Source organism: Dicentrarchus labrax, unplaced genomic scaffold (assembly GCF_905237075.1).
Source record: "Dicentrarchus labrax unplaced genomic scaffold, dlabrax2021, whole genome shotgun sequence".
In the NCBI taxonomy this organism is placed as follows: Eukaryota; Metazoa; Chordata; class Actinopteri; family Moronidae; genus Dicentrarchus; species Dicentrarchus labrax.
In genome coordinates this window covers 17,474,190-17,491,578 of record NW_026136719.1, presented here as the reverse complement: position 1 = coordinate 17,491,578, position 17,389 = coordinate 17,474,190, and the positions used below count along the sequence as shown (strand labels likewise).

The window sequence follows — 17,389 nt, the reverse complement described above, 5'->3', positions numbered from 1 at the left end:
ACAGCCTCCACAGGGGCTGTCACTCAGAGCTGAGGGCGGGAAGTCTGTGGTTATAGACGGACACAGACAGTGGAGGAGAGAATAGATTAGATGACAAAGACATAATGGTTGTGATGGGTTTAATTATAGCAGCAGACATGTCACTACCATACAGGTGCATGAGATGAAGGAGAAACAAGTCAATTTAAGACAGAGGGCGATAGTTTCTGCTTTGACGAAGTATGAGCATAGGTCTAATGTATAGTTGTTTTCGTGTTAAAAATATTTCCACTGCAGTCAGAACTTTTCTTATTAGAGAATATAATGCAGGGTTTTGTCACCATTTAGTTAGACAAATACTTGTCCAAAAGTGTTACTAACATTACTCCACTGACTCTTTTAATGTGATTACAATTACAAAGAGCCAGCTCTGTCTTTCCTTCATTATCAGACCCACTTTGGCTGATTGTCTTTGTCATTTTCTTTGAATGCATAACCAGCACATTTTCTGCAGTGTTTTTGTTGGTAAAATAACTTATGGTTGCAATACAATGCAGATAAATTTTTCTCTTGTTTGGCTTTTCATTACTGGTAATATGTAGAAGTTGTAATATTTTATTTTTTCAAAAGTTTTCTGCACGCTCCTTACTTGAACTTCCCCCCTAAGGCGCACATTATCATCTTACATCCAGCATGGTCTCATCTATGATATTGATTGTAGTGCAAGTGTATGCCAGGTAGTGTTGGAACTACAACCAATAAATTGTTAAACACTTAGATTGCTTCATTTGTTACTATGTTTTTGGTATTGGGTGAACAGTGCTGCTCCCTGTCAGAATTAGGCAGCTCAATTTGACCATAGGCAGCATCAGAGAAGAAGCAGGGGTAAAGTTTGGCAACTATCGAGTCGAGGCAAGGAAAGTTTTATTTAGCCATTTTTAATAAGGCTGTTTGTGCCCCCCAGAGAGAGCTGGTGGATCAAAGGGCATGATCTGTGCTATGGATGAGTTCACCCTGGGTCCAGCAGAGACTATCGGCCTCGCTGACAGCAAAACAAAACCAGAGAGTGAAGGATGCCCTATCCAGCAGCATGTTGCCCTCACACTCCGAAGGCTCCATTAGAATAAAGGCAGATGAAACAAAGACTGGCTGAAAGCACAGATGTTGTGATTCATTATCCACTCTCCGATAGATAGGCATGAGTAGTGATCAGAGTGTGTGCAAGTGTAGGTGTGTGTAAGTACAAATGTGTGCATGTTGCTTAATGTGCGAATTCATGTTATGTTAGTTTCATTTGATGAAAACACCCTTACAGACAAAAAAACAGACAGACACACGCAGGATACACACGAAACACACATATGCGTCCGTGTTTTGAGTGCATTAGTAAAAAAAAAGAGTCCCCTCCAGTGCCTCAACTGCATCAACTAAAAGCAGCTAGGCAGATGGCAGCAATGAGAGAAGTGCAGAAATAATTCAATAGTGAACCTTTCTAACCTTTACCTGTGGGCGTGAGCACCAGTCATTGATTCACGCTGTGCTTGACAGTACACTACACACCACCTGAGGAGGGTAAGAGGAGGGTGGATGAAGAGAAATGGATGAGTTTGGTGAAAAACACCAAAGGATAGTATGAGTGGGAGGGAGGCTCTACTGTATGTCGGTGATGGTAGTGTGTGACATTAGAGGGGAACTTTCCATAGATGGATATTGGGAATTATTCTGGATTTGTCTAGCTTCCACAAATACCCCCCCCCGTGTAGCTGGCGATCAGCAACCGACAAAAATTGTCACACCACTTAGAGTGTGATACCACTAGTGTTGCCACAGTAGGCTGCCATTGATTACAAAGCACCTTCAGGTCTGGGGCCTGCATCTGCCCATTTCCAGAGAATTATTCCGTTAACCTGACACAGTAAGACACTGGCATTCTCGGGATAAGTGTTATGAAGATGGATGAGCCGAGCACAAACATAACAGTGTTTCTTGTTGGGTTGTGGTTACTGACTGACCAGCAGTGATACTGTGAAGGCACTATTTGTTAAGTCTGGATTTTGAGGGAGTCATGCCCACAGCCTGACTTTGCTCCCCAGCAGATGCGATAGTCTGACCAATCACAAAAATAGCATTTTGTTTTGCAACAGTCTTGGATATTCTTACTATTTGACAGATTTATGGTGTCCCTCCTGGTCCAATGGATGGTCTATCTCTCCCAGTCGCTCTCTGTCTGGGTGGAAACACTGCCCTGTCCCTGCTGTTTTTATAAGTTGGCTGTGGATATGTTCTCCCCACTGTCCATTTGGAGCAAAGGAGCTTGGATGAGTATAGTGATGGATGATATTTAAGCAAGGGAAAACAAATGAGGAGCCAAGGATTTACACTGTGAATGCACACTGAAAAGATAAAGTTCCGCTATACTCATGGAGAGAGAAAGAGTTTTAGTGCAACAATATGTTTTCAACCAATTACCAAAAAAACATTTTTGTTAGCAGTATCTGAGGTTTGGACCCATAATCAATCCCTTTCACATACCAACTGATTTTTTAAATTTTTTTATGCACTAGCAGTATTGCTTAATTACTTACTCCCTGTAGAACTGCATGTGTTTGGCAAGACATGCATCCTCTGACACAGACATGGATAGTAAACAAATAAAAGTTTGCACATGTGTATCCCTGCTTGACAGACTTCACAGTGCTTATTTTACTACTGAAAACAGCAAATTACAGGAAAAGAGGCCTCTACTTGTAATAACGACAAAATGTTTTTCTTTTCATAATAAGCAATGGGTAACTGTTTTAAGAGAGGCATATGTCTGTTTTCAGAATTTCCTATTGCTTTACACATATCCTTCAAAATGGTTACTAGATATTTAGTCATTTTATGATCATTTCTAAAAACCTGTTTCAATTTTATTTTATGCCTTTTGTGTTTTATACTTCGAACAGGCACATTCTTTTGGTGACCCCTTAATATTCTTAGAAAGATTTCTTTTCACATAAAACCAAATTTGCAAACATACTGTATATAGTAATAAGAGAGAGAAGGCAAATAGGTTGGAAACAGCAGAAAACCCGCCCTGACCAATTTGAAGCATTAAGATGAATAATCCACTGTTTAGAAAGCAAGCAAAGGTCAATTTTCATGCTACTTGCTCAGTAAGCATACAGGAGAGCATATCGAGTCAATTCAGCGGCGCTGCACAGTCAAGAGGAAAGGACACGCAATTCCAGGTCCTTTTTTTGCGTTAGTCGTTAGACCAAGTGCTGCTATAAAAAGATTTTCCAGTTTCCACTCAGGAGGTAGATGGTTTGGTTTTTTTTGTTGTAATACTGTAATGATCTATGTGCACTTGAATAGCCAGTTTTAAAGGAGTATATTGATGTTTGTCCAGAAATTAAATCTGACATTATGAGATAGAGCAACCACCATTTAAAAAGAACTTCAAGCTGATGAGCTTCACTATGCTGTTTACTAAGCATCAACTTAAATCCTTACCCATGTATGTGAGGAGAGAAATGTGAACCCTCTTGCAGTTATGATTAGTTATTTTAGTTTTATGTAACATAAATTTGTTCGCTCATTACCTTCTTGCTGAACCTTGACAATTGTAAACATCCACCATCTCTACTGCAGCCAGTTTTAGGCAATAATTTGTGTGCACACCTTATGGATGATTTACAAGCATTCAGATCAATAATGGTGTGGCATATACTATTTGTTGTCATCGAAGTGTAAAATTAACGATAGAGTGTTCATGTCAAAAATGCCCTCATATATCTTATTCGGCCTTACTTGCATTTTTTTGTCTCAAGACAGCTATTAAAACATGAGGATGTTATGCCATTATGTTATTATGTTATGGTCTTTCTTTGTTACTGTATTAGTTTATTTAGAAATAATAAAAAAAACATCAAAAGTTGGATAAAGAAAAATAAATGGATAAAAGTACAGAGTTACCCCAAAAATCAATTTGTAGTGCAAATACTGCACTGTAGTTGAACTGTTTATTGTTTTTTAGATTACTTTGAGGGATTCTGGCACACAGTCATCAGCTCATTAGTGTTTTTACGCCCATTTTCTTCACTTTCTATTGACAAGCATATTCTGAGCTGTGATTGTCTCAAGAGGACCTCATTTAAAGTAATCTACAGTGAACAATGTCTTCTCCTGCAGCAGGAAACACATCAACATTTGGTTGCATGGGGACATAAAATCTGGTTAAAAAACTAAATAAAAAATCCAGATATTTTTTAGTGAAAATCAGTTAAAAAAACTAAAAGTTATTAACCTTAGAAGTGCCTGGTGACTGGGGGTTCTCTGGAAATGAATTCCTCTCATGTATATGGTGAATATTTCAAGCACTTGGGAAAGCTGAGCTGGAGCACATATTTGTGTGTGAGATGTAGAGTAGAGAACACGGTGGATGTGTTTAAATCCATGTCACAAGTCGTTGTCAGTCTAACAGACAGGCCAGCATTCTGAGGCTTATTCGATTTAAGGTGGTACAGGGGCCAGTATGGCAGCCAGAATTAGGAAAAATGGGCTGTGTTTTTGTCATGTTAAACTGGGCAAAAGAATCTAATTGGGTGGGGGAAAGCGAATGGCAATACCTTCTTTGTTTAAGGGCCCTCTGCAGTCACTTTGCAGGACCCATTGTGCATTGACCACAATAGCATTAGTTTGTGCTCTTGTTCTGGGCTCTTCTTTTTCTGGCTCTCTGCAGTCAGCTCCTGTCCGTTCCACTCTGTCTCCATGCTTCACTTCCACGCTCCACCAGTGCCCAGGAAGGGACTCAGAAACATGCCCCCCATCATGATTACCTCAACCTCACTCTCTTCCTATCCTGTATTATCCTAAAATCACCAATCCTCAATCCTTCCTGTCATGCTTTCTTATCCACACTATTAAAAAGATAAAGATAGAGAAGGAAAGGAAACTTTTTTCTGCTTTGTCTGTAGTCCACTTTTGCCCTGAGAAGAGAATCTTTATATTCTCATATTCTTGTTATCAGTTTTAAAGAATCCAATCATTTAATGAGAAATTATAAAAATTGATTGCTCCATGAGTTCACAGACGGTCTAGCCATGAGGTCTTGCAAATGTGCGATGAATGATTTGTAGTCATGAGAGTAAACTTATTTTCTAGCATCATGAAACGATAATGGAACAATTATGTTAAGTTATTTTTCTTGTCATGTGTAAGCCAATACAAAACAGCTGTGAATCTGACTGACTCGGGTTATTGAATAGCCCTTAACAGTGGTGTAACAATGAAGTATACCCAAGTGCTTAGAATGATTTCTCTCAACTTTTGTTTCTCCATAGGCCTCTATCATCTTAAGGGGCCATCTTACAGAGAAGAGCACTTACTTTCATGGCATCTTCTCAGAGCAATATAGAGCGATTCTTATGTTGCTTGCTCCAAGCTCGCTACTTATAGTGAATTATAATGCACTTTATAATGCACTAGTTGAAAAATACATTTGTGCCTTAGTATGATGCAGAAAGCCCTACTACATATTTCTAAATTCATGTGTCTTAAAGAATATGCTATAATCAACAGAAGGCAGCAGATGAATAAATGAGGCCACTGTGTAGTAGGCCCTAGGTTCTAGTCTTACACTACCTACTGAAAATCCATGTGCAAATTGTATAACAACTATCCTCAGTACATTTAGTGCACTGTTAATGGCCCTGTGCCTTGTGAAGGTGTAATCATGCGTGATAAAAACCGGGCCCAAGTTACTAACCTATGAGCAATCTTGTGTGCATTAAAGTGTCCTTTTTTTGTTACAAAGGTCATTCATAACTTGGTCGCGTTGTTGATGTACAGTGAGAGATATTGATTGATTAATGCATTAAGTGCTCACAATCCATTAGGTTCTGTGAAAGGGACTGGAGAGAAAACTTGCTCTTTCTCTCACTGTGTATTTTCACCTCTCACTGTTGTTCAAAGGGCATGATTTTTTGCTGGCAAAGTTTAAGGGACAAAAGCTTCAATATCTGCCAAGTAATGCATTCAAAAGAACATTGGTCCTGATGAGTGTCAGCTCAATTACTCTGAAAAGCTTGACAAGGAATTGCGCTTACATTAACCCTCTGCTCATCCTGATCCCCCCAAAAATTAGTAAGAAAATGAAAAAGATTTATTGTTGTAAGATTGTGTTATAGTGAGATGTTTATGCTGAATATTCAGTAGCTTCACTAAAATGATGCCACCTGTCACTTCTCATCACAATGACTACTTTTCATTAGTAGCAATAGACCAGTCAAATTCACTGAAGACTATTACTTTCAACCTTTCTACCTTCTCTGGATGGTTTCCAGAACCAATGAGAGCAAGGGCCATGGGGTTACTGCCTTACTGTTTAGTGACCAGGAATAGGAGACCTTTATCGCCTGGGCCCTAAGCAGGGAAGCCTCTGAAAGGGGCCTGAGAGTCAGTCATTACCTTAGAAACATGGGCTGCATTAGAGATTCATAACAGTGTGCCATCTCTGCACCTTTCATCTCCACCAGGGCCAGCTCCATTAGGATCTTTTATCTTTGTGCTGATGGCTGCTCTTGATAATGGGGCTGCCGAGAAATCCCAAAAAGTAAAGACTCAACTCTGACACTATTGGCCCTCCCTTTCTTCAAGTAGAGTAGCACATCAGAGTGCAGTAGAAGATGTATATACACTCTTATTTGCAGTCTTAAAGGTCCAGTGTGTAACATTTAGGAGGATCTTTTGGCAGAAATGGAATATATTATGCACAACTATGTTTTCATTAGTGTATAATCACCTGAATATAGGAATTGTTTTTGTTACCTTACAATAAGGCTTTTTTATCTACAGATGATGCAGGTCGCCTTCCACCACCACTACCTCTATGTTTCAGCAGTAGCCCAGGAGGGACAAACCAAACACTGGCTCAAGATAGGGGCGTTTTTTGCACATTTTGTGGTCATCGTAGTTTCTCCTTCGCACTTAAAAGGGGAGGGTGAAACGAAGGATCAAGTTTCAATCTGCAACTACAACGCTAGATGCCACTAAATCCTTTACACTGGACCTTTAAAAAAAGATTTTCTAGATTCCTTCTATTTTTTAGATGTCATTACTGAAGTTTACTAAATGGTCTGATCAGATCAAAAGAAAAATTATTAACTTCTTCACGTTTTGCATTTTCTTGTATAGTGCATGCTATCAATCAGTGTTTACCACGACTGGTAAAGTTTTCTGTAAGGTTACGGTTTAGTAAAATATTGGTATTCTTCCTGCTGATGCCCCATGAAAATGCATTAACGATATCCCATGCAAAACCTCATTGAAAACTTTGCTTTTGGGCAGACAAACATAACTGCATAATAGTATAGTAATTCATGCAAGCCAATGTTTTTCAAATGTTACAGTAATTATGAAAAATATTCTTACTTTTCCCCTACATACCCGCAGCAGAGCAAATCTCATTTCCAAGGCAAAGCGGAGAAGGAACACATTGAATAATCATTGTGTTTAATGCTCTGGTCATAATCCCAGGTTTTATGATGGTTTTCTAATGATTTTCTAATGATGTTAAATATTAGTAGAGAGTACAGCCATAATTTGAACACAGCGGTCGTTTTTTCAAAGCTCTATCAGCACACCCGATTGCAACTACAATGAATATTGCACTGGGAATGAGATTTAAGAGCCATCCCTTTTGGTGTTTTATTTTGCCGTCTCCCCATCTGCCATAAATCCTCATTGCTGTGCTCTTGAAGCCTCCGCCCTTGCCTGCCTTCCCCAGGTGGGAATACAATTAGGTGCAGGGGCCATTTCATTCAGTGCCACTGTCTGTCCACCGCAGTCATTCGTAAAATACGCTGGAGCTGTCCCAGTGGAGAAAACAGTGGACTCCTGGGAAATATAAAAAACAAGGAAAGAAGAGGGAGAGAAACAGGGAAGAAAATAGTGGAGCGATGAGCACAAAGAAGGGAAAAAATCTCCAGAATTGCTGTCAGAGGAGATACAAGCTTGGCCTCTGATGAGTGACAATATTGAGCAAAATATGTATTGGAGACAAAGGCTTTGTCTCCTTCCTGTGCCTTTTCAATGAATTACACCTCTCCACCCCCTACCCCCAGCTTTTTAATTAAATGGCTGCAGCTCCATCTCTCTATCCGTAGCTCCCCATTACAGAGGCTAGATAAGGGATTGCTATCTGTAGCATGTTAAGAAAGGCTGCTGGGCAGCCAAGCCTCATGAAATTTGTCACAAGATCTCATTTTCCTCATTGCCAGACGTGATGCTTATAATTGATGTGGAGGCAGCAGTAATTTATTGGCCGTCCGCAATTATCATCCCCTTCTAGCAGGGGGATGTGACTGCAATTTATAAGTGTGTGCGTGTGTGTTGTTGGTGTGTCTGGGGTTGGGGGTGTGACATTGTATCGTATAAATTAACGCAAAAACATGTTTCTCCTTATCACATGGTAAGTGTGTATGTGTGTGTGTGCCACTTAAGAATGCAAATTAATGACAGGCTCCATATCATAAACAATATGGGGCCTGTAATGCAGCCATGTTCAGTTGAGGTGTCAAGGCTGTCAGTGCGCCAGCTGGACTTTCACACACAGCCGGGGGGTGGAAGGGCAACCAGAAGCCTGGGAGGTGGGGGGTCAGAGAGGGCGGGCCAGAGGGGCAGTGGGGGCTGGTGCCGCAACCCTTTGTCCACAGCTCCTCCTTATGTCTTTCGGGTTTGTTTTCACATAGTAAAAACAATGACAATGGGGGAAGATTGTTAATAATGTGGCTGTCTAAATGCTGAGTGTCAGAATTGCAGTCAGTCATTTACATATTTGAATCAAAAACTGATTTCTCTTCTTAACTTATGGCAATATTCAGAAAAGGAAGGTCCCAGTGACAAAGTGAACTCAAGTAGTAGTGGATAACAGAGAGCGTCTCCCTGTGTAATACACACCTGAAATGGCTAATGATTTCAAGATACATCGTTAAATTTGAGTGTATGGAGTATACGAATTTCTCTGTGCTGTTTGTGCCGTTACAGAGTCAAAATAATACATTTTCACATTGTCAATGTGATCCGCAAAGACATTGCATTAATAAAATCTGCATTCATTAACCTAGGAACATCATTAGCGGTATCAAGGCAGCAATTCAGCTCAGAAATTAGACAATTCATGTTCTTTTCTTTTACTATATGGGTAATGTGAACTCACCAGTCTGAGGACAGTATGCTTCAGTCAGTGTTGTCCACACATACACAAAATGCTATTTTCTATTTTCTAAAGATAATCCAGAGCCTCATGTCTCTGTAACATGTTCTAGCAGTGTTTTGCACTTTTTATATACTCTGCTCCGCAGATGGATAGCAGGTTTAGTGGTGCACAGATTTTCCTGTTGCACAGCGGTGAGCTCCATGGTCAGAGTGGATTGCTGTCATGCCATGGTGGGGAAGAGAATGAAGAAGATGAGGGCTGTCACCAGCAGCCACTCTGAGCATGCTCCCTTTGTCTAGGGAAATGGAACCTGTTTGTTTTGTCTACCTGCACGCCTGTTGTGTGCAGTTGCCAAATTAGACTTTCAAATCAAGAAGCCAGTGGGAGACCAAGACTCTAGTTTTCTCCTTCCCTTTAATAATCATCCCTGTTTACTCTTCAGGGAGTCATCTTTATATATTTTTTTCTTAAATGCGCCCTCTAAGCAGGGAGAGTGTCTTTAATAAAGCAAGCAGGCAGAGCGCCATTCCAACATGTGAATTGCACAGGAGAGAATTGAGAGATTGAAGCAATAGAGGAACACAGGAGGAGGGGGGAGCGGGGGCTGCTGCCGCTGCACCCTTCATGCTATTATCTTTATGGCATAGCAAAACATGCTTCAGGCAATCAGCATGAAATTGTTAATTGCTCAGCCCACTTGTGCGTTGCTCAGGGGACAGGGGCCTTCAGGAGGTCCCGCATCGAGTGAGTAAGGGGTGTCCGACTAACTGCCTGCACGTCTGGTCTCTCACACGACACATAACACCATCCAACAATCATGTCGCACTCTCAGTGACCTTCACAGAACTGCAGTGAATCACCAGAGGCATGTTCCATATAGTGCATTTAAGAATTAATTGTAGCTGCAATAGAATGTGTTCTTGTTAAACAAATTGTGTTCACAGTGGAGTGGGCATAGACTTAGATTAGATTGTCACAGTGATGTTTAATAAAAAGTAAGACAAGAATTTAGGCTTTAATATATGAACCAAGGAGGGTGTGTGTGTGTGTGTGTAATCTAAATGTCCAAAGATTACATGTAAACACAATGTGGAGACAAAGAAATCTTATTTAGCCTGTTTGTACATTTGTATGGTTATCTGCAGGATTTTTTCAACAGATTCAGGTGTACGTTAGGTTATTGTCAGTTTACCCTGAAATGTAATGTGTGATGGTCAGGAAGCCACAGATGTAATGGAGATTGTGTCAGACAGTCGGAAGTAAGTGAACCTTAACCCTATGCAAAACCAGGCATTTTTTTTGTTGTATACTCAAGGATACCTCTTTGTCTGGGGATGTTTATCCCAGAGGCCAGTATTGGCTCCAACATGATTCCACACAACCAAATACACCTCCCACCCCTGTCCAACATACTTCTCTCCCCTCCTAAGAAGTGACTCCAGGTGGCTCACAGGAGGATATGTAAGACATCTTTTCAAAACGAACACCACCCCTCCTGTTACATGCTCAGTCAGAACACAATGCCCCACCTCCTTGGCTATCAGTTTTGTTCCTGTTGGAAGAGAGGGAGAAAGAGCAAGGTTACACAGGGCGTCATATTAATGGAGCCTGTCATGCGCGTTGATCGTCTTAGGCGTGGAGGAGGATGAGCGCTCAAAAGGTGTTGTCTTCAAATAGGATTTCTGCAAGTGAGACATCCTCGTTGGGTGATATCCCCCTTAGAGCAGCCACTTTCTTATAGAATGATCTGTTATTAAGCAAATGAAGTGCTGCGGGCCCAACGGTAAATCCCTCCACTTTGTCATGGTGTGCTCTCAGTTATCACACCCTGCTCTCTCATTCATTCCTGATGTTCTACCCATTTCACCATGTTATACCAGGGCACACCAGCCTTGTATTTGAAGTCAGTCGCCCCTTTGGAGCACGCGTGACACAAGGAGGATTCCAAGTTGTAATCAATGACTCCTTAAAAGGTGCATTGATCTTTTATAAAAGGAAAGGAAGTATGAAACTAAGCAGGCCTTTTCTCCTGAGTAGAATAAAGTTAAAGGCACAATTTGTGAGACACATGTGAATGAAAGGGGAGACCCACTTACTAATAAGTCTGTACTGTTTTCAAAAGCATTTATTGTGAATCATAATCACTTATATATGTCTGTATGTTATAAATAACTCGCATTTCTTTGGTTAAAAAAACAACTGAACATGCATTAAGAATATCAAGTTACAGTTGTTACAGCATGTGTGTCAGATCACTTGAGCTTTCTTTCTCCTAGTAGGGTATAGCTCGTAGTATATTGCACTTCCTGTTTGCACTTTCAGGCCCTGTGATCCCTTGGACTACTTTTACTAGTGGCCAGTGAAAAGAATGATTTGCTCCAGCACCGTAACATCAATTTAATCAGCCTACTGTGGAACGACTTTAACTTAAGGAACAATTAGGAAATCTCTTAATAAACTTTAGTTTGACATGGGCCTTTTGTCCCGGCCATCCAGATACATGATAGAAGAGAAAGAAGGGGCGATTGGAAGGGGGCGGGGTAGACAGGGGGAATGGCAACAGCTAGACAGGAATTGATTGCATTAATTGATATGCCAATATGTAAGCTTGTTACATCCACCATTGCTTAGGATGATGGCTAACAGGTCCTGCTGATCAATGGAACCAATAAAGGCTTCATCCATTAATGAGCAATGTGGTAATTAATGTTATCCCTAAACCAATTACCTCAGGCAGTGCATCTACAGGAAAGCGCAGCAAATAGTCCAACCAGGTTATCTCTTTTATACTCTTAGCAATTTTCTCATGCTGCCTCTTTACCGCTTTGTGAGTCAACATGGCTGCAAGGCTCCACTCTGGCCCAGTCTGTTCACAGCCCATAGGCAAAAAAATATTGCAAAGTGATTGCACAGGTTATCAAACAAATTGAAAATACATTTTGAAAAGGGTCATATTTAATATTGTACTTAAATGACACTGTATTGTTTGTTGCCTCTGTCTTGAAGTTACAGAACCAGCTAAAGTAGTGATAGCTTTATATTCTAACCTAATCCAGTTCATCTTGTTCCTTTATATGGGGATTCAAGCTGGTAGAGCTAAAACATTATTGTTTTCATAAGGTTCCTTCTTTTTTCTCTCAGTCTCTTAAATCTCCATGTCCTCCTTCCTCTTCTCTTCTAAAACAAAAAAAATTAACTCATGGTACAGATGACGGTAATATAACAAACAGGTTTGTCGGCCACTAACGCCAGATCCATGTAGTTATTACATCTCTAATTATACATGTTACGTGCCAAGTAGTTTATGTGGCGAAGACTATGTCTATAGTGTCTGTGCATAGCCACAAAAGCCTGATTGTCTTGATAGTTGCAACAAAGAGCAAGTCAGAGAGTCAGAGCCAAGTAACAAACCACAGCTCTCTCTGATAGACACACTGTCTGTACGTGAATAATAGCTGGCTTATCAATCAATACTCTTGTTTTTATGTTTTAAAGTAAGACTTGTCTTACCTGGAATTCATTCATTCATTGCTCAACATTTTCATTCTTCTCATAGGATGTAAATAAAACTGGGTTTTCTGCATTTGGGTGCATGATCATTGTTCAGGAACAATAGAGAAAGTATGGTGTGACAGTTAGTGCTGTACTGTAAGTCTGACTTTGGAAACAATAGTGTGTTGTCAGGCCCTACCCTCGATGCCTTCCTCTACCCATTTACAGTAAATGCTTTTCACTCAATGAGCATTACATAGCGGCTGCAGTTGGATTCAATTAATTATGGAAGCTTGTCTGAAAAATGTGTTTGTTTAGCCCTGTAAGGCACAAGCATCATTAAAATGTGGTAATTTTGTTGTAAGTAATACCAATATCTGGGAACAATACTGTGTGTAGGCATGTATAATGCATGCATTCATATGTTTATCACTTATTTTTTACCTTGGAGGGGAGGGCTGTTATACACTTATAAGTTAATTTTTATACTTATAAATATCCCTACCTAAGCAGACTTAAAAAAATAAGAAACAGAACTAAGTGTAGGATAATGACTTATTAGTTCGGACAAGCCCTTTAGAACAAAATCCAGTTTATGTAATGGGTGTTGCAGAAGTGCGGAAAGGCCCATCTGTCTCTCTGCCTATTATCCGAAGCCTTAATCGGGACTTACAGCAGGGCAGGCTAAATAAACAGTAAGTAAGTTGTCTTGGGTAGAGGAACGTCAATGCCTGCAACTTGCTCAAGCCTTTGCTCTGAATAGTTCTGTATTGACCCCTCAGGACCCCCCGAGAATTCCCTAATTGAAAATTAATATTGAATCAATGCTGCGGGCCATTTGCATATTGATTATAAACATGCAGGAAGGCACCAAGTATGTCTTGGATCAATAGGGCCCTTCTGCAGCCGGCCGAGTGCACTACATCACATGGCAGCTGCCTGCTCCTGAGGTTAATGACTGCTGCTTGTTAAGGAGCTCTTGTCAGGTAGAATCCAGCCGCAGGGTCTTTCTGCCAAAGCTGGCAGCAGGTGAACTGTTGAGGGTGGAAAAGGAAGTACAGATGGAGCAGATGAAGGGGAAATATGGGATTCTGGCAACCCCTTATGTTTTAAGCGATTAAGTTTATCTCTGCATTAAGTGTGTTAGTGACTTGTAAGCATCATTGTTGGTCTTTATCAAACTGAGTTTATACCCTCTTTTTATACTCTGTTATTTATATTTTGGGCCTTGGCACCCTAGCATTGAACCCTGACCACTCCATAACACAGACCATAAAATACTACAACCATGTGTGTTTGTACTTTATATGTGTGTGTATAAGAGAGGATAAGGAAGCTGATCAAAGATAACGCCAACCATTTCCAGCCCCTGAAGGGAGAGAAAACAATATTAGGTAGATCAAAAAGGCCCTTTTTAATTTGAAATGAAACTTTCACAGCATTACAAGACAAAGGAGAGCAAGAATCCTCTACTTTAAAGCGCTGGTTAAGATTCAACACATACATTCCTCTCCCAAACTCTCCATAATAGTTACCACATGTTGAAGAGATGTGAGAGGTGGAGGCAGGAGAGAAGGGATGGCAGTGGAGACAGTGGAGTGAAAAGGTTACATGCAGATGGAGGGAGAAAGTTCTATCAAACCACTGGAACTGGTAACCTGATGATAGAATCCCACAGAAGCCTGACTGGCTGGTTTAGTGGCAATGTTGAAGCCTGGTTAAACTAATGGGGCTCTCTAAAACTGGATGACTCTGTGAACCCACAGGAGACAGCAGACCTGGTGTGAAGCACATGTGAGAGCAGCTTATCCTCCAGTCTATGAAAGGCAAGGTCTTGAATTAATGCCTCTGTGCAGACTGTGTCCATTCTCCCCTCGCCACCGCCCCCACCCTAATGCACACCCTGCACTGGGAGCTAGGGTCTGGGAGCTGAGAATGGAGTGCCGGGCCCAGAGAACCAGGCTGCATCTGATTGCTTCATTACAGGCCCTTTCATTGACTTGGTTGCACTGAACTGATGAACTGAGGCAGTGGACAAGAGCACATAATAGGAAGAAATGAATTCTTATCACAGCCTTCTCAGGAGGCCACTGGTCCTGGCTGGAGCCAACAGAGGCCATGGCTGAATGGAGAGGAGGGGGCTGTATCTGGGCCCATTCATGAGCCAGTAGCAGGATCTAGACAGAGGACATGATGGAGCTTTAGGATGTTGGATCAGTACACAGGGGAGGAACCATGAATCCACAGAGAGCCATATTATTGTAGGCAGCTTGTTTTAATGATTAGTTTGGTGATTAGTGTTTGCTTTCTCCTGGTAACTGACACCCACGGCAAAACATTTTTTTCAATTGTTTATTCCAGCGGTCCTCCAGAGGCAGACCTCTGCTAGTTAGAGTCCCAGCTTTAGGCCCCATAGCAGCACCCAAACACCAACCACTGAGATGAATAATTAATTTTGTACCTTATTGGGCTCTCACCCCTAACTCGCCAACCTCTGGCTAATGAGTGAAAAGAGTCTTCTGCAGCAAGGACAATAACAGCCCCCATTATAAAAACAACAGCAACAACCACAGCCATGCATACCATAGACACGAGAGATGTGGTATAGCACAGCACCAATTTAGCAACACGCCCGGTCTCCATAGGGCAGGGGTTGTTAATCCCTGACCATGCCTTAAAGAGGCTAGGGACTCCACAACTGACAGACCTGCTCATTTCCATGTCTATATGCACAGTCAGCACTAAATTGTTGAGGAGGCGGGGGGAGAAATCCTACGGTTTACAAATGCTGCAAATGTGATCCTTAGACCATTAACATAACAGTTTCCTGTAAAAAATAAAAGGCACCTTAAATTATGTGATGTTGTGTCATCATAATGTTCCACAAATGTGCATAAATTAAAGGTGTTTTTAGTGGAGTCCGCTGATGGGCCGATCAGGTACCACACCTACCTGCCAGCGCGCTCTCCCCTTGTCCTCCCTGCAGCCATCAAATCTTTCCCCTCCCCTTCTTGCTCATACCTGTTCACTTAGCACAAAATGGATGCTGCAAAGCCATTTAATTGGCCTCCCCTTCGGAATCCAAGGGCATTTGAAATGTCTCTTAAATAATATCTCTTCCCCTACAGAGCTGTTCTTGACAGTGTTTGGGAAGAATGTACTTTGTTGTAAATGGTTGTCTTGTAGCCAGTGGACATCATACAGACTTGGTGCTCATCCTAAAGATATTTTGGCCTCAGTGTTTGCTACTGGCGTGTCGTGGCTTTTCTTCTTTCTCTTCTTTTTTTTTTTTTTAGCATGGGGTAAATGTTACAAGAACAGTAACAGGCATACTAGTCATTTTGGTCATTTTAGAACAGCTGGCCCACGTTTAAGCCACATCATCAGTTCCATTTTTTTTCCCTTGCCTGTCTCTTCCTTTCCCTCTCCTGTGACTGAGCCAAAGATAACTGAGTAGCAGTGTTTGACTGTAATCACTCCAAGTCTCTTTCTCTGGAGAGCAGCACAGTGGGCAGCACAGTTCCACCCCTCTAGGAGCTTTCAGCCCACTTTCCCAGTATTGTAGCATGTTCACAAAGAAAGAAAGAAAAAAGGTGAAGTTTGCTTAAATACATATAATGCACAAGCACATGCCTTTAAACTGTATAGCTTTGTTATTTGGATAGATCTTTCTTTCTAACCGACAGTAATCATACTGTGTTTAGAAAGAGGGGAGATTTGACCCACTCTTAGAGGGTAGGCTCAACTGAACAAGTGTTATTGATGAATAAACTGAAAGAATAGTGAACTCTATAGGCCTGCTCTGGCAAGCATCAGTCTAAGGCATTTTTGAATCTCAGGTAAAAATTGAAAACCTAAAGCAATTTGGTGTACTGATTAGGCTCATATAAATACAGGCTGGGTATATCATTGAGATTAGAAGGATTACTAGTTTAAATGATAGTTGCGTTGGTCCATTGCATCCCATCATCTGGCTCCGAGTCTATTTTGTAATTAAGGCTGTAAGGTGTGTGCATAATCAAATAAGTAAATGATGCTGCCAGAATTATGTGATAATAAATTAATACATTGCAAGAAGTGAATAAAGGAGCAGCTAATTGCATGAGATGAGTCTTTTTCATTAGCCTTTTGAGAGGAAATTTCATTATATGCATCACAAACCATACTGCCATATGAAATCCAGTTTTAAAAGTATGCAAGAGTCATAACACTTGAATAGACATCCAGCTGTGATGTTCTCTAGTTTTGTAGTTTTCATTTAACCTTTCTTCACTCCAAAGAGTGACAAGCTGAAGGAAAAGAGGACAACATTAAGTCTTTTAAGAGACATGCCTCACAACCCAGAGAAAGGTTCACACTTAAAATATTGACATACCTTCTTTTATAATAACACATTGACACATGAAAGGTTTATAAACTAGCAATAAAGGTGATCTGTGCTACTATTTGAGCTCACAAACAAATGTGAAGAATCTTTTTCATACTTACAATACACCTTGCAGTATTGATAATCAGTTTTATTCGCTTTCTCTATACCTATTGTTGCGAGCAAAACATAAACTTGGTTAAATGTATCTCCAATAATTGCACTGCAAAGTTGCTTGATTATTTTGTACATAATTACAGTGGAAAACAACCTGCCTATTAAGACTTTAATGGCAGTAATACAGAAAGCAATTACCATTACTTTGCTGCTCACACTGAAAATAAAGATTT

The 17,389-nt window shown here is 40.7% G+C and overlaps 1 protein-coding gene across 8 annotated transcripts in view; it reads left to right on the top strand.

The window, feature by feature from the left end:
* zfhx3b (zinc finger homeobox 3b) overlaps nt 1-17,389 on the top strand; it is a 235,246-nt gene that overhangs the window by 179,735 nt on the left and 38,122 nt on the right. The window lies entirely within an intron of this gene.